The sequence below is a fragment of the Phacochoerus africanus genome, chromosome 1, assembly GCF_016906955.1.
Source record: "Phacochoerus africanus isolate WHEZ1 chromosome 1, ROS_Pafr_v1, whole genome shotgun sequence".
Taxonomy (NCBI): Eukaryota; Metazoa; Chordata; class Mammalia; order Artiodactyla; family Suidae; genus Phacochoerus; species Phacochoerus africanus.
In genome coordinates this window covers 246,724,234-246,751,795 of record NC_062544.1, presented here as the reverse complement: position 1 = coordinate 246,751,795, position 27,562 = coordinate 246,724,234, and the positions used below count along the sequence as shown (strand labels likewise).

The following is a 27,562-nucleotide window of genomic DNA, read 5'->3' as shown; positions in this document are numbered from 1 at the left end:
TATCTAGTCAATTTTAACTCTTCATTTTTTTATTTCAGTGATTTTTTTAAGGATTTACTGCATAGATTTTTAGTTTATCACAATCTACCTTTAAATGATAGTATGCCATTTCCTATGCAGTATGAGAACCTTATACCAGTACACCTCTATTTGATTTAAACTATTGATTTCAAACATTTTACTTTTTTTTTACAGGTGCTGTATCTAATAATACATTATTATTATTTAGTTTAAAAATTCAATTATATTTTAAATATTTACTAAAGCTTATATAATCACCAGTGGAGATACCAATATTGGTGACTTCAACCCCTTATGTAAATCTAAATCTATGTGTAGCATCCTTTTTTTTTTTGTCTTTTTAGGGCCACACTCATAGCATATGGAAGTTCCCAGGCTAGAGGTTGAATAGGAGCTCTAGTCGCCAGCTTATACCACAGCCACAGTAATGCCAGATCTGAGTCAAGTCTGCGACCTACCCCACAACTCAAAGCAATGCCAGATCCTTAACACACTGAGCAAGACCAGGGATCAAACCCATGTCCTCATGGATACTAGTCAGGTTTGTTACTGCTGAGCCACAAGACCTCCCTCTACATAACATCCTTTTATTTTTCTGTCTGAAAGACTTCCATCAATATTTCTTATAGTTTAAGTCTTCCAGTGATGAAAACCTCAACTTTGCTTATATGAAAAAATGTTTAGTTCACATTTATTTTTGAAGTTTATTTTGCTGGGTATAGAATTCTCGGTTGACATTTTTCCCTTTCAGTAGCTCGAATATATTTAACTGTTCTATAATGAGAAAATCTGTTGTATTTTGTATTTTTTTTTATGTGGGATGTCATTCTCCTGTGATTGATTTTAAGATTGGCTCTATTGTTTCCTTTGAACAATTTATTTATGATGTGCCTTGATGTGCCTTTGCTTGATGTTTCTTATGAGTGGAATTTATTTATTTATTTATTTATTTATTTATTCATTTATTTTTTGTCTTTTTGCTATTTCTTGGGCCACTCCCACGGCATATGGAGGTTCCCAGGCTAGGGGTCGAATTGGAGCTGCAGCCACCAGCCTATGCCAGAGCCACAGCAACGCTGGATCCGAGCCACATCTGCAACCTACGCCGGATCATTAACCCACTGAGCAAGGGCAGGGACCGAACCTGCAACCCCACAACCTCATGGTTCCTAGTCGGATTTGTTAACCACTGCACCATGACGGGAACTCCAATGAGTGGAATTTATTGATCTTAGATCTGTATGATTGAGGTTTTCATCAAATTTGGAAGTTTTAATATAATTATTTATTCAAATATTTCCTCCTCCCAATTAGGAGCTCTAATTACACATATGTCAGGCAAATTGAAGTAGTTGTAGGGTTCATGGGTGCTTTTAACCTTTTCTAAATCATTTTTCTCTGTGTTCTTCCTTTTGGCTCATTTCTATTGCTGTGTGTTCAAGCTCATGAGTCTTTTCCATGATAACATCTGATCTGTAACCAATACAGTTCAGTGTATTTTTCATATCGGATATGTAGTTTTTATTTATTTTCATCCTTTTTATATCTTCTACTATTTTATATTTAACTTTTTGAACATATGGAATACAGTTAAAATAACTGTCCTACTATTTCTAATATCTACAACCATTCTGGGTTGACCTTGAATGATTGACTTTTCCTCTTTATTATGAGATGTATTTTTCTACATGCTTTGTAATTTCTTTTAATTAGATGACAAACATAGTGAATTTCTTCTTGTTCGGTGCAGAATATTTTTACCTTCCTATACATATTCTTGAACTTGAGCACTTTGTTTTAACTTTCCTATAAGTAATTTTTACCTACCTATAAATATTCTTGAACTTGAACACAGTTATGTTAGGGGGAAGCTGTTTGATTCTTGTGAATTTTGCTTTTAAGATTTGTTATGTGGGAGTTCCCATGGTGATTCAGTGGTAACCAACCTGACTAGTATCCATGAGGACTCAGGTTTGATCCCTGGCCTCACTCAGAGGGTTAAGGATCCAGCATTGCCATGAGCTCTGGTGCAGATCAAAGATGTGACTTGGATTCCGCATTGCTGTGCCTTTAGTGTAGGCCTGCAGCTGCAGCTCTGTTTTGACGCCTAGCCTGGGAACCTCCACATGCCACAGGTGTGGCCCTAAAAAAAAAAAAAAAGGAGAAAAGATTTTTTATGCGGAATCAGAGCAGTGTTATAAATCAAAGGCCAATTATTCTTCATTATTAAGGCAAGTCACTCCTGTGTACTCTATCTACCTAATGCCCTGTGAATCTCGAGGTTTTCCTACATTGGCAGGTGGCAACAAGCACTTTTCTTGGCCCTCTGTTATCACCAAACAAAATATTTCCAGTATTTTAGAGTAGTTCTTTCCCTGGCTTCAGGAAGTTTCCTCACACATGGGCAGATCATTACTCAGCTGAAAACTGAAGGGGCATCTCTCAAAGATGTCCTTGAGCTCCCTATGTGCAGCTTGCTCCTCTCTGGTGGTCTCTGAGAACTCCAGTCAACCTCAACTTCCTGGGACTTCAACTCTGCATCCTCAAATTGAGGAGTTTTTTGAGCTCAGGTTTGGGTCTCCCTCCTTTGTATTGCAGCCTGGAAAACCTCAAAGCAATAAGATATCACACTGCAATACTCATCTCATCCATTTACCTTTTCTTCAAGATTACTGTTTTTGTTGACTGATAACTAATGACATGAGAACTGTTGTTTCATGTAATTTTGGCTATTTTTCTTGTATTTTGTTTTTATTGTTTCTTAAGCGTTGGTAAATCTGGTCCCTGTTACTTTATCTTGCCCAGGAACCAAAGTTTGTTTTGTTATGTATTAGTTCTCTTAAACATATTTATTGTATCTTTACTAGAGGTGCTGAGAAAGACATTAAATCCTATAAAAGGATGTTGCTACAGATTATCTTAAAATTAATAGAAGATATATAGCAATTAAAGTTATATATCAAATGATATATGATCAACCACTAAATTGATTGTAAAGACAAGGATTCAACATAATAAGGAGTTACTGAGAATTATACATTTAAAGACACCTTCATATGGGAGGTGTAGTGTTGGCACATTTTCTTAGACTGACATGGAATATTTGGAGAAGATTTTTTCATGCACATGAACACTATTAAAGGTGTGTTGTATAGAATGATGAAAGGAGAAATAATTTTAAAACAGAGGGCAATGAAGGATCATGATGTGTGTGAAGAAGCATGTAAATGTGAGATTTTAGAAACTATAGGCTAATCTTTTTACCTATAGGCAACAGTAAACCATTAACATTTTTGGAAGAAGTTTTTAATAAGATGATGAAAGCTATATTGAACAAAAATAATTAGAAGGAAGTGACAGGGAAACAAATATTTGGGCGAATAGTAGAAAAACTTTCATACTTATCCAAGTTAAATTAATACATTGGTAGGATGAAAAGACAGACAGAGGAAACATTGCATGGGATAAACTGGCAATAGTTGATTGTATTCAGGGAAGAGACTAGGGAACAGTTCTAAGATGACTGAAATTTAGGTAAAAGAACATAATGAAACTATCAAGAGAAAATGGATCATCAGGGCAACTTAGTTTAGAAAACTAAAACTAAAGTGAACCAAGAAAATTAATGATAGCATAATAAGATAATCTTAAAAAAATGGAACTACTTACTATATGCTCAGGTACAATGCAAAAGTCTTTACATTGACTACCTCATTTAATCATTATAGAGTTGTTATGAGCTTCTGTGAGTGTCTGCAATTTACCAATTAGGGTATTGATATCAATCTTCTGCTCAAGGTGACAGAAAGGTAGTGGATGGGATGGGGTTTGAATCTCAGTATACCCAGCTTCAGAATCCAGTTTCATATTGTAGATAATTACTGTTAAAATAGTATAGGCACCATTCAAAAACTAAACATGCTGGGCAGAAGTTTGTCTAACATTGTTTATCAGAAAGGAAATAGAATTCTTTTATGCAACATACAGTATTAGGGAACACTTTTGATAGCCCTAAGTAGCAACCACTCACAATTTTGCCTGTCTAGAGTCTAAGACACTGTTTCTGTGCAACTGAATGTTTCTGTATCAATTATATCAACTCTCCTTCTGGACATAAGATTGCTTTATTTTTGTTGTCACATTATGTTTTTGTCCCTAACCTAAATGAAAAAAGGATTTAAATGCTAATACTTAACCAGGACTTGAACCAGAGTAGATTTATGTCGTGAGTAATTGTGATTACTTCATTTTGTTTATTATCTGGCCACTCAGTAAATCTTCTAATTGACAAGGAACTATTAAAGTCTCAAGACCAAGAGGGCATTCTTTTTTCCTCCTTGGATTATTTTTTCCTCCATCAAGAAGGGTAGTATTCATTCCTACTTATTTCTTTTCTGTAGTAGAAGAGGTATAGTTCATATCAACATTAACTGTTTTTGCAGCCCACTTAGCATTGTGGCTATGTATAAAGTTGGAAATACAATGCTACACACACACACATGCACACATGTATGCACAAGCTAAAAAGCAGAGAGAAAATGGTAAGACTGAATTACTTAAGTACCTACTGTGTTCCAGACACCATGCTAAACAGTTTTATTTAGATGATCTCATTAAATACTGTTAGCAGTTATCTCCATTGTCTGAAATTTACCCAGTGTCACTCAGGTAATAAGCTTTGGAGTCAGAATTCAACCTTCAATGTCTGACTTCAGAGTTCAAGTTTTTAACCATAATGTCAGAATGCTCAGTACTAAGATATATTGAGTCAATATAGTGTCTACCATGAAGGAAATCCTATGTGGTAAAGCCAGTTTTTTAAAAGTGAACCTCTTAAGTAAAATGCACAGCTTGTATCCATATTGCCGTACCTTGTCTCCTGAGATTTCTGAGTACCTCTTTTACGCTTTCATTTTTAAATTATCTCATTAGTGAGACCTGGTTATAAAAGTTGTGTCTGCTGTTTCCGTGATGGTACCAAAACATACTTTGAGAACATATGGCCGGTTCTTTACATAAAGGCAAGAGCAACATTTTGAATCATTTTTCAAAAGGGAAATTTTACTTTTCATTTTGGTTAAGTATTATCCAGAGTGAAACCTTGTGGCTAAAATGAATTACCAAATAAGAAAAGCCATCTAGGTTTTAAAAAATAAAAGAGCCATGGATTTAAAGCACTGAGGGGACTTTTCTCATGTGGCACATAAAATGTCTCTTGTGGCAATGTCAGAAAAAAGTTTTTGAAAATGTTTTGAGTTTAGCCACATTGTAGAATGTATGTGCAGCATTCTCAGGCTTCCACTTTTAAGCTACCACAATAGTTTGGAGTTAAGTATTTTGACAGAAAAACTTGATAATGTCACTTATAGTAACAAAATGTATATCCAGTCCTAAAAGAGATTTTACTAATGTACTTTGAACAGAGACTAGCACATTGCGACACACAGGAGATAAATAAATGGCTCCTTTTAATATTAAAATTGGGTTTTATACTAATTAAATTGAGTTATATGACAACTAGATTTACATATTTAAGTATTTGGATCTGTCCATGCTTGAAGATGCTTATTACGGATTCAGCAAATATATTCACAGATTAATTTTAGTCATCTGAATTGTAATGTATTGCAGTAAATATAAATTGTTATGTGGTTGTAAAATGGTGTAAACTGAGAGTTAAGCATAAAATACCAAAGGATATCTATATTTTAAGTTGAAATCATAATCTTTTCCACAAATTTTCATGAATGAGAATGTGTTCTATTTTTTTATTTTCTAAGAAGCTCAACACAACAGAACATATCCATGTATGGTAGGAAATGATATTGTGATAACAGAGTTGATAACCTCTGTAAGAGTAAGTTTTTGAAATTTAGGGAAAATTATCAGGGATATGGGAAACTGAAATAAAACATAATGTGGCTATTTTGTGAATATTGACCTTCTCAACTTTGCATATATCCAAGTAAGTAAAGAAAAAATAAAATGTAACTACCTCATAACCTTAATAAAATGGTAACCACTCAAGCCCAATGAAGGAATCTGGTCTTATTCTATTTGGACAATTTTATTAAATAAAATATAAATACAACAGTTATTTTAACATGAAGTGATTTTGTGTTGGGGGGCATCACCAATTTTTTTTTTCAATTTATTTTTAAATCTGTAAAATCCCTGGAGTTGTGTCATCTATCATTGGAATAGTAATCCACTTAGTCCATATACTAAAGTCAAGCGTAGTCATATTGTAACAAATTTAAAATGTTACAAATTTTAAAAGGTACTGAAATGCCTCTTATTATAACATAGTTTTTTCCTACTTATAGTTTATTTGCCTGTTATGGATAATCTTTTCATCTGTTTTATAACAGTCTCTCTTCATACTCTTACTCTAGTTGATACAAAGGAACAAAAGGGATTCTAGCATTCAGCTTGCTTTGTGGGAGGTACAAAAGCCTTTTATTTCATATCCATTTGATGAATTTGACTCTATCTTAACTCAGTACAAGTTGAGAATAAGGAACTGAGTAGGTGGAACTGATTAAAGAATTGCAGTCAGGAGCAAAGTGGTGAAAGATGTATGCGAATGAAGGATACCATATGGTATTAATTTCATGTGTGTATCATGGCTGCTTATTTTTCTAATATCCTTCTTCCCCACATGTTTTAAGATATCTGAAAAATCCTCAAAATGTCTTTATATTTTTTGAATTTAAAATAAGAATGGTTCCCTACTTGCTAATACTCTCTTTAAGTTTAGCTTTTTCCAATTGCTCTTTTACATTTTTTTGTTTTGAGTGATAATAGAACTTCAAAACCAACAATAGTATATGGTCCAATATTTATTGCAAGATTATGCAAAGTAGCATTTGAACTCCTTGTTTTCTCTTTGCTTTGTCTAAACTATATTTCTTAATATTTAAAATAAATTGGATTGATGCTAATTTCCCTCCACATGCCATATCTTTTTCTATTTGTAATTCCTGTAATCACTCTTTCCTATCTTTTGTTCACTATTTTCTTCAAAGCTTCTTTCCAATACCAATTTCTGTAAATATTTTGCTTTATTTCAAAGAGGTGATCTTACAATACAAACTCTAATCTCTAGGAAAACGGAAGAAAGAAAGTAAGGGAGGAAGAAAGGAAGGAAGGTATCATTTATTAAAATGGAATATGTTGTCCTACCTTGTTATTAGTCCTATACACATGTCTATAAATATCAGTTCTTTATACAAAAATGTGAAGCAGGCAATTTAGTCCACATTTAAAAGGATATTTGAGAGATATTTTGATTATTGGAAAACATCTCAAATAACCATCTCATGTTGTTTTTATACTATATTTGGGATCATAAAAATAAAGCAGCTATTTTTGTTATGGTGTGAAAAAAATGGACTTCTCAATCAGGAAGAAACTGAGCAAGTTTAGCGCAGAGAACTTCCTCCCCTCATAGATATTTTATATGGCTCTTTGTGCCTCCCCGTGTATTTATGTCCAGAGACACCAAGGGGAGATTAAACTCACTGTCCCTTCATGTATTTTCTCTAAATAAGAGTAAGAGCTGATCCTTTGAAGACTTAGAACCAGACCTACTTTTTATTCCTTGCTGATTTTCAAAGTACTAACCATTTTCTTTTACACTGACAATCTGTTGAAACCTACAAGTTAGAGAACTTTAGTCCCTATAGTATCCCTAGCTCCTGCTTTGCTGCTCACTTGGTTGCAAATTTTAAGATCCTTGGGTCTTTGGAACCAGCTGTGGCTTTTGGTAAAACTTTCATCACCAGCCCTTTCACCTGGACTTAATCTTTTAGCCACATGTTCCCCATTTCCATCTAGTCCAGTTTGAACCATATTCTAGGCTTAATTTTAGCCATTCTCACCCTTCTATCATTTACTCTCAAAAGAGGCATGGTGATATTTTTAAGATTGGCCAATGCATGTTTCTTCTCTGCTCCATACCCTCCAATTGCTCTCCTATTTATTAAGGAGAGAAGCCTTATACAGACCTTGAATACCATCCATACTTTAACTCTGGGGATTCATTTCCTATTATTCTCCCTATCAGTTCTACTATTCTGGGCATGCTGGGCTTTCCTGATGTTCCTTATATACATCTTTATCCTAGGTTATTTGTCCTGGCTAATTACTAGACCAGGAAAAGTCTTTCCTAAATATCTTCATGACACATACCCTTATATAAGTGTTTGTTCAAATCCATGACAAATTGACTGCTCTTTTCAAACTATAGGAGTTACAGTTGTATCTAATATAAAATTTAATATAAATGTTTATTATATTCATGTGATTATCTATTTTCTTTCCCTCTCTCTTTTCCCTCCTCTCTGCTCACTGCATGCTACAGTGTAAACTCCAAGAAGACGGGGTTCTTTGTTTTGTTTACTGGTTTATCTCAAGCACCTTGAAAAGTTTATGGAACAGACATATTTGATGAATTTATAAATGAAAGTGTTTCCAGCAGCATTACTAGCCTCAGTGTGTCAATGAGCATCTTAACCTAGCTACATAATTAGATTAACATTGATCTTCTCTAGTCATCTGATTAGATTATTTATTTTAAGGATTATTTTTCAATTGTATCTCTGACTATTTAAAATTACATTGCTTAGAAATTTTCATATGATGCATGACTCTTTCTTGCATTAGGAGCCATTTTTATTATCAAAGAACTACTCTGTGTATACTAGCAATACTTTCCATTACTTACACCATTTTCTTATTTTATTATCTCTTTTTTTCTTATTGTTATAATCATCTTCCCATTCATAATATCTATTTGAGTCCTCTCTATGATTTATACTTTTCAACATGATGAGCTGTTTATCAGAGCATGTGGAATTTGATATATAGTTTAAAGGAAAATATAAAAACTAAGAAGAGTGTTACTTTGCATGGTAAATCATGCTATCTGTTAATAGAAGACAGAGTTAACATACTATAACCTTAGTTTTATTCTGAGATTTGTAGGGAAGTTTAAAGTTCATAAGTAGAGGAAAGAGGCAGTTTTTTTGAAGGCATCGGGAAGAATATTAGATTGATATTGAGGAAGGCATAGATTAAAAGTCCTAGTGCTACCATTTTCTTATTGTGTAATATAAATAGGTCATTTAAACCTCTGAAACTAATTCTATAACATCTTGTTTACCTCTAAAATTCAGTCATCCTATTATTTCATTGGAGTCCTTGATTGTTAGAAGAAAAACTGCCAAGTATCATTTCTGACCCCAGTGTTGGTCAACATTTTTCCTGTTGACCTTATCACCTTAGTTACCTTCTTGGCTGCTTCCAATTGCAGATCACTATTTTCTGGACTTGCTTTCTTTCTCCTCACTGTGTAAGGCCAACCAGATTGCTCCACTCTATTTGGTAGTACAGAGAATAAAACTTTGTGGAAACAACCTACTTGCATGTTTCTTTTATTATTCTAACAAATTAGTAATAAAACATCAGGTCAAACATTACATAGATTAAAATAATTTTCATGGAAAACTATATTCCTAAAATGGAAGAGGTGGGTGAAAAAATAAGAAACTGCTGTTATGTGCAATTACTATTGATGGAATCAGTCCGTACACCTTGCCAGCTGCAGCTGTGGAACAGTTGTGCTCATCCTCATCCTCATGTTTTTTGCATGCTTACACTGTTCCAGACAATATTCTAGGTACTCTGCATTTAGTAATGGTTAAGCTAAAAAATCATAGTATGAGGGAGTTGGTGTCTTAACTCCCACTATGCAGATGGAAACCTGAGGCAGAGAGAGGTTAAGTGATTGCTTCATGGTTGCACAGCTGGTATATTGTGAAGCCAAAATTCTGAGTAAAGTGCCTGGCTTTAGAGTCTATTTTCTTGATTACTATACTATTTTGATTTTATCCTACCCATTAAACTATGAGCAGGGAATTTAGGTCACCTCAAGACAATTAACTCTATTGAAATTGTCATGAAAGCAAAAGTAGAAGGTGTTAGGTGACACCAGGAATATTGTGGTTAGAACAGAATTCATGTTAGCATGGCTTCCAGAACATTTAATTTTCTTTTTCAACCATCTTAATGAAGTATCCCAGAAGGTACTGAGTGAACATACTTAAGTCCTGAATGACAAATTATAGTTGAATTTTGGGTCAGACCTTTGGGAAACAAAGATATGGGCTGTATAATGGCAGTAAAATTAATGATATAAAACTCAGGTGTGATAGATTATAAGACTCACTGACTTTTCCAGGTCAGTTCACCTAAGCTCAGTCTAGCCGTTCATTCATAGCAAATTGTGAGTAATCCTTAGAAAAGCCCTGTCGGTTTGGGTCTCTTTGGTTCTGACCTTGCTGTGGTTTGGCTTGGCTGAAAGCTGAGAAAAAAGGCTGTGTCTTTCACTCCCTGTCAAGTTTTGCTTGCCAATGTGAAGTTTGCCTTTTGAATTTGATGTAATCTGTTCTAGATGGAGCACTATTCAGGGCTTCTTTGATTAGAAATGGAGAAATAATTCTGAGAATTGAAAAATTCTCACATTTAAATAGGTGTCTGTTCTTCTCACATTTCAAAACATTAGACCTATACTTGTAACTTCAAATTACAGGGAACAATAATTTGGCATTAAATTTTATAATAATATAATTATATAGGTATACCAGTGTAAGGGACTACACCAGTTGATGATAACAGCAAATAACAAGCTAATGTAAGCATAGAAATTAAAAAATCCTTAAGTTTCTTAAATAATTTTAAGAGAGAAATAGGGAGAATTTTTGGTAGTCTCCATCCCTGAGCAGTTTGGGTATAGGCTTGGGATTTTCAAGTGCAGAGTCCTGACTCAAAAATCTGTGAATTGCTAAGCCTAATGAGTACCAAAGAAAACAAAGCCATGACGCAAACTACTAGGAAAATAGATAAATCTGAAGATACCCAATACACATTATACACACACAGAGAGAGAGGAAAATTTGAGAAGGGGATCAATGTCAACTGTGATCATCAAAGATGAGAACTAAGCAGGAACTTAAAATATGAATCTGGCTATAATGTAGAATAGGTGGAGGAGGTGTATAACATAAAAAATAAGAACCTAAGAACTGTTGCATAGGAGCATCTGAGTATGTCAAAGAGGAGATTTTACTAAAAATTCTGACTGGAGTAGTAGAAGGTAAGTAGGAACAAGTCAAAGGGAGAAAATTGTTTATGGAGTATAGCTAAGGGGAGATATTTGAATTTTTCTAATAATTTGCACTACATATTTTGATTACAGAAATGACATTCATCTCAGCCAATATGAACCATCACTTGCATTTTAGCTGGTTGTAGTTGGTAAGAATGAAGTGTTGAGATTTGTGGAGTTATGAAAAGATTTATGTAGAAGGAGTTGGGAACAGCAATTTAAACGAAATTCAGCAATCCTTTGTGGGTAATTTTAAATTAATTAATTTAGAAGACTAATATTTAGTTCAGATGTAGAAGAGCAAAGACAATGGATTCTGAAGTAATTTGTTCTTTTTTCAGACTACCTTCTCAATATGAATGGTCACTCCTTCCTGACCAGTATAATAATAGACTGCTTTGGAAAAGTCATGAAATACTTTCCTAAAAATGTTAGTAGACATACAGTGTTTCTAAGGTGTATGGTCTTAGTGATAAATAGGTTAACTGAAAAGCACTTTAATTGAGGAGACAAAGTTTAAATTATTTAGCTCCTCTCTTTCTTGATATTGATTACTTTTTCTACGTTTTTTTCACACTCTGGTTCTTACTACACTCTCCAAACACTTTTTTATTCAGCTCCCCAAAAGATAGGAATACATTCTGCTAAGCAAATATCTATTAATTAGTAATGAATTCCTGGAAGTCAATACATAAAGTAAATCTCCCAATAATACATCACTGTTATGTCTTCTCAGCTCTTGGAATATGAGACCTAGATAATTTAGCTGGGATGCTGGTGTTTTATGACTGTTATATAAAGTATCAATAATAGTGAAAAGCAAATTTTAGTCTCTGGAGATGTCTTAGCCTATGTTTTTTTTCTAAGCATAGTGATTTACAGCACAATCTCTGGGCCCCAAATGCCTGGGTTTTTACCCATTTCCTATCTAGTTACTTCACTTCTCTTATGCTTGGTTTCCTCATCTAAGTAATGGAGCTCTTAATGGTACTGATATAAAAGTGGAAGTAAATAAATAAAATGTCAGAGGTATCTGGAAATTAGCAAGGATTCTATGAATTATTGCTGCCATAATTCAACAGTTTCTTTTTTCAGAAGAAAAAAATACATAATACATAGTGATCTTCCATGTGTTAAAGAAAAATAAAATGTATTTCAGATTCTGGATTACAAAGAGAAAAAATATAAAATGAAAGAATTTAACTTCAACACATTTCCCTTTGTTCTCCTAACTATTAACCTTGACAAAGTAGTGCTGATATTTTGGAGAAATAGACTTTTTGGTGAATATTATCATTTCTTTGTTCTTATTTTTGACATTTACTGTTTCAACCAATAATCTAAGTGAAACCATACAAATGCTGGTGTCCAAAATGGGACAAAAGGTGATACTGTGATTTGAGTAAGAGAGAAGTATTTAAAATTCAGCATTTTGTTTCCATGTATGTCATTCACTGAGACTGGATAAAAACAAATTATAATCACAATTGTGTCAAGACATTTACAGAATTTTCAGATGTGTTCAAGTTTAGCATTTTCTTCAGTTCTAGCCAAAGTACCAAATGGATTTAAGAGAGTCATGGTCCAAGCCATCAACTGTCTCTTAAAATTCGTATTTATTATTCTGGTTTAGTCAATATGGATTGTCTTCCTTCAGCCGTTGCCAGCTCTGGAATTGTTTATTAAGTGTCTATATTGTTAATACTTCCAAGGGGCTCTTTGACCTCAGAGTATCCTTCCTTGGCATAGGCACATGTATTTTCAACACTTCATAGCTGGCAGTGTGATGTGGAATATTTTCCATGTAGTGTCTGAAAAATATTCTGGGTTTTGCTGTCTGATGTGAAATTGCCAAGAATGTAGAAGAGTGCTTTGGGGATGGTGCAACTTAGGCACAATTTTGTTGAAAAAGAGAGTAAAAGAGGGACACTGAAGATGAAAAGAAACCCTTAAATAAATTAAGTAGCAATTCAAGTCACAGAGGTGGTGGCATGGAACTTATGTGGCTTCTCAAATTCATGGCACCTCGGTTTTCAGGGCAATGCATTCCTCCACAAATGTTTTCTAGTTTTACTTCTTCCAGGCCTTTAGGTCACATATATTTGTGACATCTGGTAATTAAAAAAATCAACATGTAATGTTTCTCTTTGCCAAAGGACTTAAAACACATCAAGATTATAGTAATGCTCACCTTATATTTTTATTCATAAATGTCACAAACTCTAAGAAACTGTGAGGTTGAGGAGGATGCTTTTCTGAGATAACCTAAAATGTAAGAGTTCATTCATAATTATGCAGTTAGTGTTTTCTTTTTTTTTTTCTTGTTTAGGATTTTCTACATAGACAATCCATCATGCAGTATGTGAAGAAAGAGCTTTCAGTGTTCATTTCTAATCTTACCTTTCACCACTAAATTTTGTCAAGTTTTTCCTAATGTATTTTTCTGATATATTTTTGTTTTCAGATGCATTTATGGGTGTATTTCTTCTCGTTGTGTTTATGTTTTTATTATGTCCCTCTTTAGGTCTAACGGCATTCATTTCCTTAAAGTCTGTTTGTCTGATTTAATATAGTTACTTCGGCTTTTTTATGCTACTGTTTGCGTGGTGTATCATCTTCCAACTGATTTTTGTTTCTGATTTTTAAGTGGGTTTCCTATAGATAGCTTTAATTGAGTCTTGCCTCTTTGATCTAATGTGACAGACTCTGACATATCTTTGAAGTGTTTCCTTCATTCACATTTGATATAAAAGTTAATATGTTTGGATTTAGGTCTGCCATTTAATATTTGGGTCTATTCATTTAATGCTTTCTTTGTCCCTCTGATTCTCCTTTAATCTTTTCCTGGTTTTGTTGCATCAATAGTTTAACACAATAATTAGTATATCATTTTGATTCATATATTGACCATTTGATTCCTCTATTGACAGTTTAACAAGTGATTTCAGTGTATTACTCTAGCTTAGCAAAATCTACTTCAGATTGCTCCTGAATTACTTCTGGTAAAATATTTTTTTGAAATTTTTGTAAGTATAGCTTTCTCAGTGTCCTAAGCTTTCATTGTCATATATATTATATCATATATGTCTTAAACTCAAATAGAGTCTTACATTTATTTTAACCCGCTCATGTGGCTTTTAAATAATTTAAGAAAAGATGTATTAGTTAATAGTAACAGAATGGGAAAAAAGCAAAAATTATGAGATTTTTCACTTGTTATATTTGCATTCCAACTTCTCAATACCATATATTGTTTTTCAAAGCTGTCATCAGTAAAATAAAGTGGCATATTCTCTCCTTATCATGGGAGGTGTATAAAAAACTATTCTTGTAGGAATTCCAAATATGATGTTATTGTGGCATCAACTTAGAATTAACTTTACTATTAATTGATATTTTATGTCCATACACAGAGAGAAACAAATACACTCTAAAACCAAATTCTTTATATTGCTTCTCATTGTACTGAACATTTCAACATGCCTTTCCTCATTTGGTTATATTTGAGGGATCTTCTACTACAGAACATGATATATGAGTTAAATATGTTCTGGGAGGCCGTTTTCTCTGTCACAAATTATATGGTCAGATTTCAAGTGTTGCCAAATTTAGTCACCTTCTTCACCATAAAACTATCAGCACATGATCAAATCAATTTTGGAGCCTATATAAAAGCTACTGTTAAGATTTTTATAGTAGTTTGTAATTAATATTTTTAGTTTTGTTTTATGGTGATGTTCAAAGTATGTGACTACTTTTCTATGTAAACTATGGGCCATGGAGATCACATGAGGATGAATAAGATATTTTCTTCAAACAATGGAAGATTTTTAATTTAGTGAGGATCAATGCTGATGGAATGCAAAGTAGTTGATAATGTGTTTATCAAAGATGCAAAGCTCACTGATTGTAGAGTGAAAGCTACTGGACATAAATTATGAAAGGATACAAATGAAGACACAAATTTTCATGACTGTGCCTCATTTGCAGAGCCTGGTGATAGTCCTGCTGTTCTCAGCATGCTACTCAACGATGACCTCATTGGTAACATAAGATGCATTCAGCTATCTGGCACCTAGATGGCAGCCTGCAAAATATAAACACAGTGCCTTCAAATGGACCATAAAGCTTGACTAAAGTCTACAAATTAGTAATAGGAATACCTGTTACATCATTACATCATCTGGGTACACCCAGCAAATTACTCCCTGATGTATGTATTTAGAAAAAAAATTTATATGTGTGTGTGTGTGTGTGTAAAAAATTGTTATTTTATGTTTGTTAAAATGTAATGTTTTATAACAAGAGCATATAGAAACAAAGGTGGACCTGAAAAGGATAGCATTAGGGAACGTGCTTTGACTGTGTCAACTGTATTCTGTAAACTGACCTTTGGAACAAGAGCTACAGTTCAGAACTCAGTGGACAGAAACACTTTTATGCACCTTCAGGAATTAATAAAAGCTTTTCTGTCCTGTGGATGATAGTGACTCACATAAATGTGTTACCATTGATCTGTTTTAGCAATGACATTTAATCCTGTTTTAGGAGAATCTTCCCTAAGGTTGAATGAATATCGCTATGTTTTTTGATTTAGGATGCTTGTAACCTGTGAAGAGAATTTTCTTTAAAAAATGCTGTGTTGTCGTCTTAACCATCTAAGCTTTAGCAGTTCAGGCGAAATTTCTTTTCTTCAAGCCTTGCACTGGATCTGCCTCACAGATCATTTCATGGAGAGAAGTCAGTGATACTAAGATGGTAGATACCAGCAGGTCTAATTGTGATAGAGGAAGCAGGGTTTTAGATAAAGATTTATTCTCATTTCAGAACTTCATCTAGTTGACGTTCTTCCTTGAGAATACAAACCTGGGATGCAGGTTCCATGAATTATCTCTATAGCATTATTGTCATAAAGAAATATACCCACCAAGGTGTTTTTCAGTCAAAGAACAGCTTCACTGGGGTGTCTGTCAACTCAGATATGAGGCAGGGAGAATGGATGAGTCATATTTTCGTACCCACTTGAAGTGCCTTTCTTGATACTTAATATACATGTAAGAGGTAGCCCTTGAAAGGAATCACAGTGAAAGAGAAGTCCTCTTACAACCTAATTCTTGCCTGGGGAGATAAGAGGAAGAAAGCGTTCATCAGTATTAACTGTTTCAAATACTGTAGCTGGCACAAAAGTAAACACAGGAGGAGAGAATCATCCCGAAATTATGTATGTTATGTGCTATTTTCATGGCACCAGGTGGGAATGTTAACACTTAATCAGTCTCTCTGGCATTATTTCCTGTCCGTATTGCCAGCTTTATCACCGTGAAAGATGCTTTGATCCTCTTCTGCGGTGTCAAGAACAACAGGCCACAGCATCAGTGACATTCCAATCAGTGGGGTATCATTTCACATTACTTATTATCAGATATGATATTTCACTAATGCATCGTGACAACATTTGGCACAATACCAGGTGTCTCTATAGATATATATAGATGTAGGTATAGATGTAGATCTCTTAAAATGGAGATTAACCACAAAGCACTTTTTCTCTCACCATTCTAGATTTTGAAAGCAGAAGGCAATATTCTCTTTTAAAATATGCTGCAGCTTTCTCTTTGATAGGGCTTAATGTTCTTTTATGAAAAAATTAAAATCTATTTTGAACACACTTATAGTTGCTTCATGTTAAAACAGTGCCAACACTGAAATACTAAGAATTGAAAAGTGCTAATATTGCACACAAGTACCACTTGTGAAAAATGCCTTATGTATTAATAAAAGCTCTTTTTTTGGAGTTCCCATCATGGTTCAGTTGTTAACAAATCCGACTAGGAACCATGAGGTTGTGGGTTTGATCCCTGGCCTCACTCAGTGGGTTAGGGATCCGGCTTTGCCGTGAGCTGTGGTGTAGGTCGCAGACGTGGCTCAGATCCCACGTTGCTGTGTCTGTGGAGTAGGCCGGCGGCTGTAGCTCCGATTAGACCCCTAACCTGGGAACCTCCATATACTGCGGGTGTGTCCCTAGAAAAGACAAAAAAATAATAATAGTAATAACAAATAAAAGCTCTTTTTTACTAAGTTCTTTTTTAGCTGCTCTGTGTTAACCCTTTGTGCTCATTTCAGTGTTCACAACCAATCCTTGAGGTAGATGTATTTGTACTCAGCATACATGTACATGTGGAAAGAGTTTGAGGTTCAAAGAGTTTGGATACCTCTTCCAAGATCACCTACAAAGAGAGAAAGCCCTGATTCTCCCTGAGATGCAGCATCACCATACGCAAGCGCTCTCCACTGTCACTAAAGGACCCTTTAATATCTTTTTATCCAAATATTATTATAAAGTTAGAAAAAATAGAAAAATTTAACCATAATTAAAGAGTTGCAGTGTGATATAGAATGATAGTCACAAAAAGTCAGATTGAAATAGTTTAAAACATCTCCACAATCAGGAGTTCCTGTGTAGCTCAGTGCCTTATGAACCCAACTAGTGTACATGAAGATGTGGGTTCCATCCCTTGCCTCTCTCAGTGGGTTAAGGATCCAACATTGCTATGAGCTGTGCTGTAGGTTGCAGATGCAGCTTGGATCGCACGTTGCTATGCCTGTGGTGTAGGCTGGGAGCTGTAGCTCTGATTCGACCCCTAGCCTGGGAACCTCCATATGCCGCGGGAGCGGCCCTAAAAAACAAAAAACAAACAAACCAAAAAAAAAAAAAAAGCAATATCCCCACAATTAAATTTTCTTTTGAGAATTGTCATTAACCAGTTAGCTAAAGTTGATGGAATAGCAGGGAGGGAAAAGAAAGGACTGATAAATATTAATGTGTTATAGATCCAAGACAGATTCGGTACATAGGAAGATTTCAGATCTGGGTGTGTTCAGATCCAGTCCTGTATTGCAGACAGAAAGAGCGGGGCATTATTGACAAATGGGGATAGGGAGGGTTATGTGTAAAGAGAAAGTTGAAGAGAAGTAACGAAATACCATAAAAAATTAACAACCACCCACTGATTCCAAAAAGACTGGTCCTAATTGCTTTATATACAATCATAAAATGTATATTGATATATATATTGACCTATAAAGTCAGAACTGTGAGATATCCTGGATAGAAAACAAACAATCTTTTTTGCATTATAACAGCAAGAAAATGTTAAGGCTTTTCCTCCATTTCCCCTTTAAAATGTATACAACTTTTATTTTTAATAATTCAGACTATTAATGTGAATGGCTCTATCTGCTTAATGTGTATAAAACAGACTAGACATTTTTGTAAGATTATTTTTACAATTAAAAAAAAAAGAGAAATAACATTTTGTATCAGACCAAAAATAATTCAAATAGATGAGGTAATGCATTCTTTTGCATCACTTCTACATAAGCAGTATTCTTTGAGGTTTCTAAGTGGCTTAAAAGGCAATTTTATAGGTTGAAATATTGTCCTTTCTAGCTTTATGGTCAGAGCAAAACAGTACTCGTCTGGAATGCATATAATATTGCACACGGGGTTAATTAGGTTAGGGATGAATTAATTTGTAACAATTTCCGTTATTTGACAGACATCAATAATATAGTATATTGCTTGCATTCCAGACATCAGCATACTGCCATGACCCAGTCAGATTCAATTTGGGAAAATCTTGGATCATATGAATATTTTATTATTGATTTTTGTAACATCATATTTTACAATCAGGCCTGGTTATAAAACACCATAATAGCTTGAGGAGATATTTTAGAAAGTCATACTGTTGATGAATGGAAATCACGCTTTCTACAGAGAAATGAAAACTCACTGTTCTTTTCCTGGAATGAGATGTTCAGGTATACTTTTGTACATTATTAACTGCTATTAAGGAAATTCTTTTTCTAAGCACTCTCTCAATCCTTTGATTGGATTTTGCGAGGAGGTAGTTGGGGGGAGTATGATGATAGTTTATATAACTTGCCTATCCTGGCTTCTTTTTCAAGAACTTTCCATTTCAAACTATTTTTGCCTGAGTAATTTGAATCCTTCTAAAAATAACTCTGTTTATCCAGGCCCCCATCCTATGCACATAATGATTAAAGTATCTGAATTTGCACATAAGTGATCAGATGGTTGGCTACTTTGATACAGAGGGTTACATTGATGGTACCTGTGGTTGAATGCATTCTATTACCAAACAAGTGCTGGCATTCATCAAAAACCTAATTGTAGAACTTCTGGTTATGGAAATGCCAAACTGAATCTACTCGCAATCTGTAAAGGTACAAAAATGACACCCTTAAAGAATGATAGACTCAGAAAACACAAGAATTGCTATTAAGTAATGAGTTTTCTCGTGTGATACACACACACACACACATACACACATATATTCAAAAAGGTAAAACATCTTACACAAGTATTTATATTTTGTTAATTGCATTTAAACAGTTTCATGGAGTCAGAATTATACAAACACACACACGCAAACACATATACATGCATACACATCTACTCAAAAGAATGATAAATGTTGATGTTACTTAACCCAAAAGTCTAATTGCTCAATTCACTTCCTTGAGTCTCATACTTTTCATATTTATTCAGAATATTTTACTCTTGCTCATTCTTTTATTGACATTTTTGGCCCCTAATATCCATATATCCCATTCATTACCACCTGTGCTCCTTCCAAGTCTCATTTATTCTTTCTCTAGGTTGTAAAATATAGACAATTCTCGAAGTTTCTATTCATAAATATCATTTTTCTTTTTTCCTCTGATCTTTTTTTCCTATATAACATGAGAACATGTGGGGAGACAGCTTGACTGGGGTAGGAGAAAGAGATTGGGAGTGGGATAATATTGTGGCATGGCATGAGTTCTAGCTACTGTAAATCCACACACACATACACACACACACACCCCCCATGTATGTATCCATTGTGTATATGTATGTATGTATTAGGGTTCATTTGTTTCAATAAATAGTAACATTAATTTTGTATCTGGAAGTTGTGTTAGGATACCTAACATACAAAGATATATAGGATATAACTTCTCTTATTGAATTTTCAGTGAATAAGGTTGAAAGCTCCAAAGAGAGATATTGAAATGTAATATACTAAGATTGAAGCATAAGCAAGTGTCAAAATTACAAACAGGAGAACTGCATAGTATACCAGTCAGGATAGTGAAAAAACTAAAATTCATAGAGAATAAGCGCAATGGCGCTATGCATCAAAACTCTATCCAGGGAGTTCCCGTCGTGGCACAGCAGAAATTAATCTAACTAGGAACCATGAGGTTGTGGGTTCGATCCCTGGCCTTGCTCGGTGGGTTAAGGATCCGGTGTTGCCATGAGCTGTGCTGTGGGTTGCAGACGTGGCACAGATCTAGTGTTACTGTGGCTGCGGCATAGGCCGGCAGGCCTGTAGCTCCAATTCGACCCCTAGCCTGGGAACCTCCACATGCCTCGAGTGCTGCCCTAAAAAGCAAAAACAAACAAACAAACAAATAAAGACTCTATCCAGAGGAGAGGACTTGTCCCAAACTTGTCTTGACTAGAGACAGGCTTATCTTTGTGTGAAAATGGGAGCCTCAGATTGCATAAACTGATGCCATAAAATGCTGAAATAGCTTCTCGCTCTTGTAACGCTAAGCCACTATGTGAATCCCCTGTAAAGAAAGATTGGTGGAAAGATTTAGTTGCTGCTCATGGTGTAATATCTTGCTTTTAATATGCTGCCTATAACCTGTAGAAATATATTTTAAATACTCTTAGATTTGTTTCTACAAATAATGGTATACACATGCATACATATAAAACACAAATACCAGTTCTGTTATTGTAAAAAATTTTATGGATTTAAGCAACGGCTGTGTTCAAAACATTCAGAATTCTGAGCACTGGAAATTTCTGATATTGAAAAATAAGGCATAATTCTAAGAAGGATGGCTCATTGTTTTATTTGTAATGTTATATTACTCACTTTATCAGTAATTGTTATGAGAATGATAGGCAGGCATATATGTACAAAAAAATTCAAATAGAAAATAATGGAGAAACCAGATGCAAGCACCAACTCCCTGCCGTTATCCTCCCACCATGCCCAAGCATTTCTCTTCGTCTGGTGCAGCAGTGTTTCAGGGGCCTCCAGCTGTGGTCAGAATAGTGTTCATCTCATGCTATTCCCTAGTGTCCCAAAGGTGTTTAATTTTCAAGTTGTAGCTGACACAGAGGAATGGAAATTCAGCAAATGAAAGAGTAACTTGAGATAAGAAACTAAAGGTGACTACAGGAATATTATCTATGCTTTAAGGGAAACATATTCTCCAATGTAATCACTGAACCATCTTGTGTCATCTTCTAATCCTGAGAGACCAATACTAAATAGTCAAGGAAGTCTCCTTTAGGATATGGGATTTTAAATAGAACCATCCTGTGAATTTTTCTTTAAAACGATGGAGCTACATAGCAAGAGTTTTTTTTTTTTTTAATAGTTATTTCAGTTTTTATTTCAGTTATACAGTTATACAGTTTTTTTTTTCTACTGTACAACATGGTGATCCAGTTACACATACACGTACACACTCTATTTTCACACATTATCATGCTCCATCATAAGTGACTAGACATAGTTCCCAGTGCTACATAGCAAGAGTTTTTAATCCTTGTTTGAACTTAATTATATGCTTATTTAGGGCCTTGATGAGCAAAATTATTTATTAGGTTACCAGCAATGAATATAGATACAACATCCCAAAACATATTTGGAAGTCTTGTACAACTTCTGAAAAATTATTAGTGGACTATTTAAATATTGTATTATTGACTAAAATTACCTTATTCATGTGGTGAGTAACAACCTACCTCAATGAATAGGTGCTATAAATTTCCCTATAAAGTAAAATTGAAGAGAAATTCCTGAAACCAGTCTCATGAGGTGGGCTGGTGAGGCTGCAAGGAGGCAGAGCTGGGCAGCCAGCCGGTCTGAGGGCAGGTGCGACCAGGGTGGCGGGGAGACTACACTGGGGCCCTTCTTGAAATCAGGAATCCTATTTATAGCTTAGGTTCTTCTGAGATTCCCTATGCAAATGCCAAAAATTGGTTATTCCAGATGTTTTCCCCATAGACTATGCAGCAGCTGCTCCAGCCTACATTTCTAACATGTACACTTTCCAAACAGGTTACACTCCTGGCACACTTTACAAAGCGTCACGTACCCTGCAGCAGGGCAGTGCCACTGTACTCCTCCTCCCCCAGACCAGCATATACCTGGTGCATGCAAAGTGCCTGTCCCCAGAAGAGCCCCTACCCACAGCACAAAAATACTACACACAGGCCCTGTATGTGGAGCCCGCTCATGGCATCCACCACACCACAGTACAGCCCAAGGGCATGCCCGTTATGCTGTACCTTGCTCGCTCCCATCTCTCCACCTATAGGCAATGGGGTCACTGTGGGCATGGTGATGGGGCCACTATGATTGTGTCATCATGTATCCTGCTAACTGCCCCCTCCCCAATTCCTGTTCCCTCCCACCCCATCAGTGTGCCCACATTTTGGATCCCAGGAATGCCCACCTAAAGCTACATGCACCCTTAGTGGTGAATACCCAGCAGATGTTTGACGATGGAGCTGTGCAGTCACACCATGGAAGTTCCACAGCTGGGGCATCAGCCTCCAACCAGGACTTTCTTCTTAAAGCTCTGGACACTTAGCTTTCGCTAGAATGACTCATCCAGCAGGTCCCAACGTCCTTAGTCTCCAACTGACTCTGTGAGTTAGTCGTAAAGCAAATCTTGTTCAATGGGCTCCCAGGCAATTTTTTAACTAACTGTAATGATAAAAGGGAGTATTAATCTATATCTAGTTGGATGCATGTTAAAAAACAAACACAAAAGCAAAGCTTGCTCAATCAACCTGCAGTGACTGATGCAGAAACAATCCAAACTGATGCAATATCCAAAGGAATGGACAAGTATTTTACAACTTGTATTACTAATGCCCTCTCATTATGTATGCAAAGTCTTAAAATTTAAAAAAGAGAAATTCCTAAAGCCAAATCAGTAGCTCTTGAAAAGTCAAGTTTCAAAATTATTACTGATATTCCTCTATCAATAATTATTGAATTATTGACAATTTCAAAAGTTTTTATTGATATTCCTCTATCAATAATAACCTATAGAGAAATGAATGATGGATAAGGTAAATTTAGGAAGGAGTACTTGTTCTGTTTCTATTTCTTCACAAGGACGTTCACACCACTGGCTTGGTGTATTAGCCTGTTAACAGTGTTCAATATAGGAACTTGAATGTAGAGTAAAATATTATCAAGAGCACAAGTATTCCAGCATGCGTTATTTGCTCTTAAAGTTCTGGCTGTAAGCATAATGGAGACAGCGCATGAATTGAAGGAAGGTATTCAATTGGGATACCTGGGATACCTCCTGGTATCAAGTTCATCTCCACCAACCACTGGCTATGGGATCTGGGACAAATTCCCTCGACATAAGCAGCACACCAGGGAGATAGGGCCAGTCAGGACTAGAACACAGGTCTGTTATCTTCCAAACTGGGGCTGTTCTTTCTCCTTCATTGAAGGATAGAGTTGAGTAAGGAAGCTGTGCTTATAGTTTAAACTAAAATAATTAAAGTATTTAAATATAAGATAAAATAAGTTAAAATATTTTATGCTTTTAGAAATTCTCTGAAACCATTTATTAAATATGCACTTCCTTTAAATTCCTGTTATTCCATTAGAAGATCCATATTGTTCTACTCATTTATTAATTGCTTGTGCTTCTGAGACATGTTTAATTTATTATCGAGGGTGAGTAAACAGAAAGAGGTTAGAGAGAAACAGAAAGGAGTACCATAGAGCCTTGTCGACCAGCTTGGACAAAAGAGCAAGTTTAGAAGTGTATATAGGGAGTTCCCATCGTGGCTCAGCGGAAACGAATCCAACTGGGAACCATGAGGTTGCGGATTCGATCCCTGGCCTTGCTTAGTGGGTCAAGGATCCGGCGTTGCTGTGAGCTGTGGTATAGGTTGCAGACGTGGCTGGTATCCTGCATTTCTGTGGCTGTGGCATAGGCCAGCAGCTGTAGCTCTGATTAGACTGCCAACCTGGGAACCTCTGCATGGCATGGGTGCGGCTCTAAAAAGCAAAAAAATAAATAAAAATTAGAAGTGTATATAAAATTGAGTCCCTAAATATTCAATTAATACATACCTTCACAGAGATAGTCTCCATATCTTGCTACTTTTAAAAAATCAAAAGAATAAGACTGAGTTAAAATAACATTCTGGGAGTTTCCATGGTGGCGCAGTGGTTAACGAATCCGACTAGGAACCATGAGGTTGCGGGTTTGATCCCTGGCCTTGCTCAGTGGGTTAACGATCCGGCGTTGCCGTGAGCTGTGGTGTAGGTCACAGACGCAGCTCGGATCCTGCGCTGCTGTGTCTCTGGCATAGGCCAATGGCTACAGCTCCGATTCAACCCCTAGCCTGGGAACCTCCATATGCCGCGGGAGCGGCCCAAGAAATGGCCAAAAAAGGAAAAAAAAAATAGCATTCTGTAATGGTATTAAGCTTGTTGAAGAAATATCATTTACAAGGCTGAGCTGCTGGTCCTAGTGCTGTGATATTTAGATATGTAAACATAGTGGCTTCTGTTAATTTAGATCCGTAATACCTTATGCAGTGTGGAACTGAAGTATCTTATTTCTGAGGTTTCACCTGGCATAGACTAAGTCTAGAATTTTGGTAGGATTGTATAAATTCTGGCATAAACTATTCAAATGAATCCATTTCATTGGAAAAGTCCACTGGGGATGAAGGAGGAACATAGTAACTAATCACAGAAATGTATATTCTTATCTCATTCAGGAGAGTTTCCTATTTGGAACCAAGGAATTGTTCAAGTATCCATTGGGTCTTTGGAAATAATGCTGTGATCACCTAAAAGAGCCTGCCAATTATTGCCATATGTGAATGTGGTTTTCGCAATCTGAACACTTATCCCCTATGATTTGGACTAATAGTTCTAGCCTTTTACTTCGCATTTACTGTCAGAAAAGCTATCAGACAGAGGAGACATTGATCAGTGCCAACATGATACAAATTCGGACAAGCGGCTGAAAGTTGAAAGGATCACATCACCTTAGCAACAGTCAGTACTTACGAAGAAATAAGTCTCAGGAAAACTAGACTCTCAAAGTCAGATACGTTTTGAAACTCAGTAAAAGAAGGCTCCCTCAAGAAGTGAGGACAAGCTGTGGAGGGAAGTCAGCCAAGTTTGTGTTTGCTAGTGCATATGGCAACCAAAAAATAAAAGTAAAAAATTGCCAGTACTGGGAGTGGGAAGAGTGAATCTATATAAAGACGCAAGGGGGCTTTAAGCCACAAAGTCAGAGGCAGTCCTTTCAGTTACCCCAGGGAGACCCATTCAGCTCCTTCTGCCAGTAAATACAAGGATTGCAAAGAGTGAAGGCATTAGTCTTTGATGGGATGGACTGGCATATCAACCAGGAACCAAGGACAAAACATTGTCTGTGTTAAATAAAAGTTATATAGATATAATATATCTATGGAAAGCTCCAGGATCGCAAAGAGATAGTTGGAAGTTTGGAGGGAGCAAAGGAATGGCCAAGTATCTATCAATAATTTACTTGGACAGGAAAGTGCTATGTTGTGATATATTTTTGTGAATCATCTGAAAAAAATTATAATTTTAGCAGAGATGGATATTGCATTACTATTCTAAGGAGAAACGAATGCCTAATACATTTCTAAAAATGGAAAATTTGAAAAGGTTGATGAAGTTTAATGTTGTTCAAATATACAACCAAATCTATTGATTTTAGTCATAAATTTTAGAAATTTTTGTATACATTTTGTAAATGTTTACTTATATGAATATGCAGTAATACCAATTTCTAATACGTATTTCAAATTTATTATCCTCATTAAATTCTCATGAATTCATAGTATGGCTCTTTTACTATTCCTATATTATAGACACAGAAAAACTGAGAAATGAAGAGGCTTTGTAACTTGTTCAGCTGCATAGGCAAAGTCTAAGTAGCAGAGTCAAGATTTGAACCTGAAAAGTCTAAACATTGCTCTTAACAGTTACAATATGTACATCAAAATATATCTCCTGCTGTTTTTTTAGTATTATGGTGCATTTTAAATTGTTTGTCCAGTAGTCATGATATATTTTTGTTGATCTGCTCATTATTTTTCTTTTTTTCTGTTTTATGATAAATGGTGTATATTAGCAAAATTAGGCAAATGTTGGAGTCCATGGAACACAGATTTTTCATGATCAAATCAATGTCTTGCTCATGATCAAATCAATATCAGTGTTCCAGTTTAATTACTACCATGTTCTGAGAGGAACAATCACCCAACTCAGTAAAGACACTTTGTTTTTCTAATGTATCTATAACATAGATTTCTCCAGCAATATTTTATTGTACTCTTTTTATGTTAAACAAAACCCATATTCTTGACAGCCAAATGTATCAGCTGTCATTAAACAAAAGCCTATCTAACAAAGAAAATTAAATGCAGCATTTTTCTTAACATGAAAATATTGTAATGTTTCTTTGCAGTATAAATACACTGTAAATACCACACAATTTAGTATAGCAAATGCTTACTTGGCATTTCCAATTGACTGACAGTGTAACACACCCCACATTAAACTATTGTGTCCTTACACATAATATATCCATTCACTGCCCCCTCAGGAAATAGAAAAAGCAGCCAACAACTAAACGGGGAGCTTAGATGTCAGTCCTTATGCCTTCTTCCACCTTATGCTCTGTTTCTATTCTATCTCCAAGACCTACCAACATTATCTACATAATATATCTCAAATGAATTAACTTGTTTCTATGCCTGTAATTTTTTTCTATGTCATATCATCTCTAATTTGAATTATTTCAGTAATATCTTGTCTTCCCCATTCTTGACTCAGTTCAATTCATTTTCTCTAAAGAAGCAACAACAATCTCTGAGCTCTTTGAAATGTAAATCTGATTATGGTGTACCTCACCTCGGCATAAAACCTTTCAATGACCTCCCAGGACACTTACTGTATAAAACCAGCCCTTAATATAACCTTGAAGGCCCGCATAGCCTGATTTGTCTTCATTCCTCCCCAGACTGGAGGCCTATATATCCTATTTCAGCTATACTCTTTTTTTTCCCTTCACTTTCATTAACTGTTAAAACTCTTTCCTGCCTCTCAACTTTCACCAAGAATGCTCTGCCTTCCACTTTTTTTTTTTTTTTTGGTCTTTTTGTTGTTGTTGTTGTTGCTATTTCTTGGGCTGCTCCCGCGGCATATGGAGGTTCCCAGGCTAGGGGTTGAATCGGAGCTGTAGCCA

General features: G+C 35.4%; 1 protein-coding gene and 1 pseudogene across 2 annotated transcripts in view; both read left to right on the top strand.

Moving 5' to 3' along the window:
- LOC125137895 (myelin-associated neurite-outgrowth inhibitor-like) overlaps window positions 1–22,766 on the top strand; it is a 32,533-nt pseudogene extending 9,767 nt beyond the window's left edge.
- EPHA3 (EPH receptor A3) overlaps window positions 1–27,562 on the top strand; it is a 351,366-nt gene that overhangs the window by 186,139 nt on the left and 137,665 nt on the right. The gene's annotated exons all lie outside the window — the stretch shown is intronic.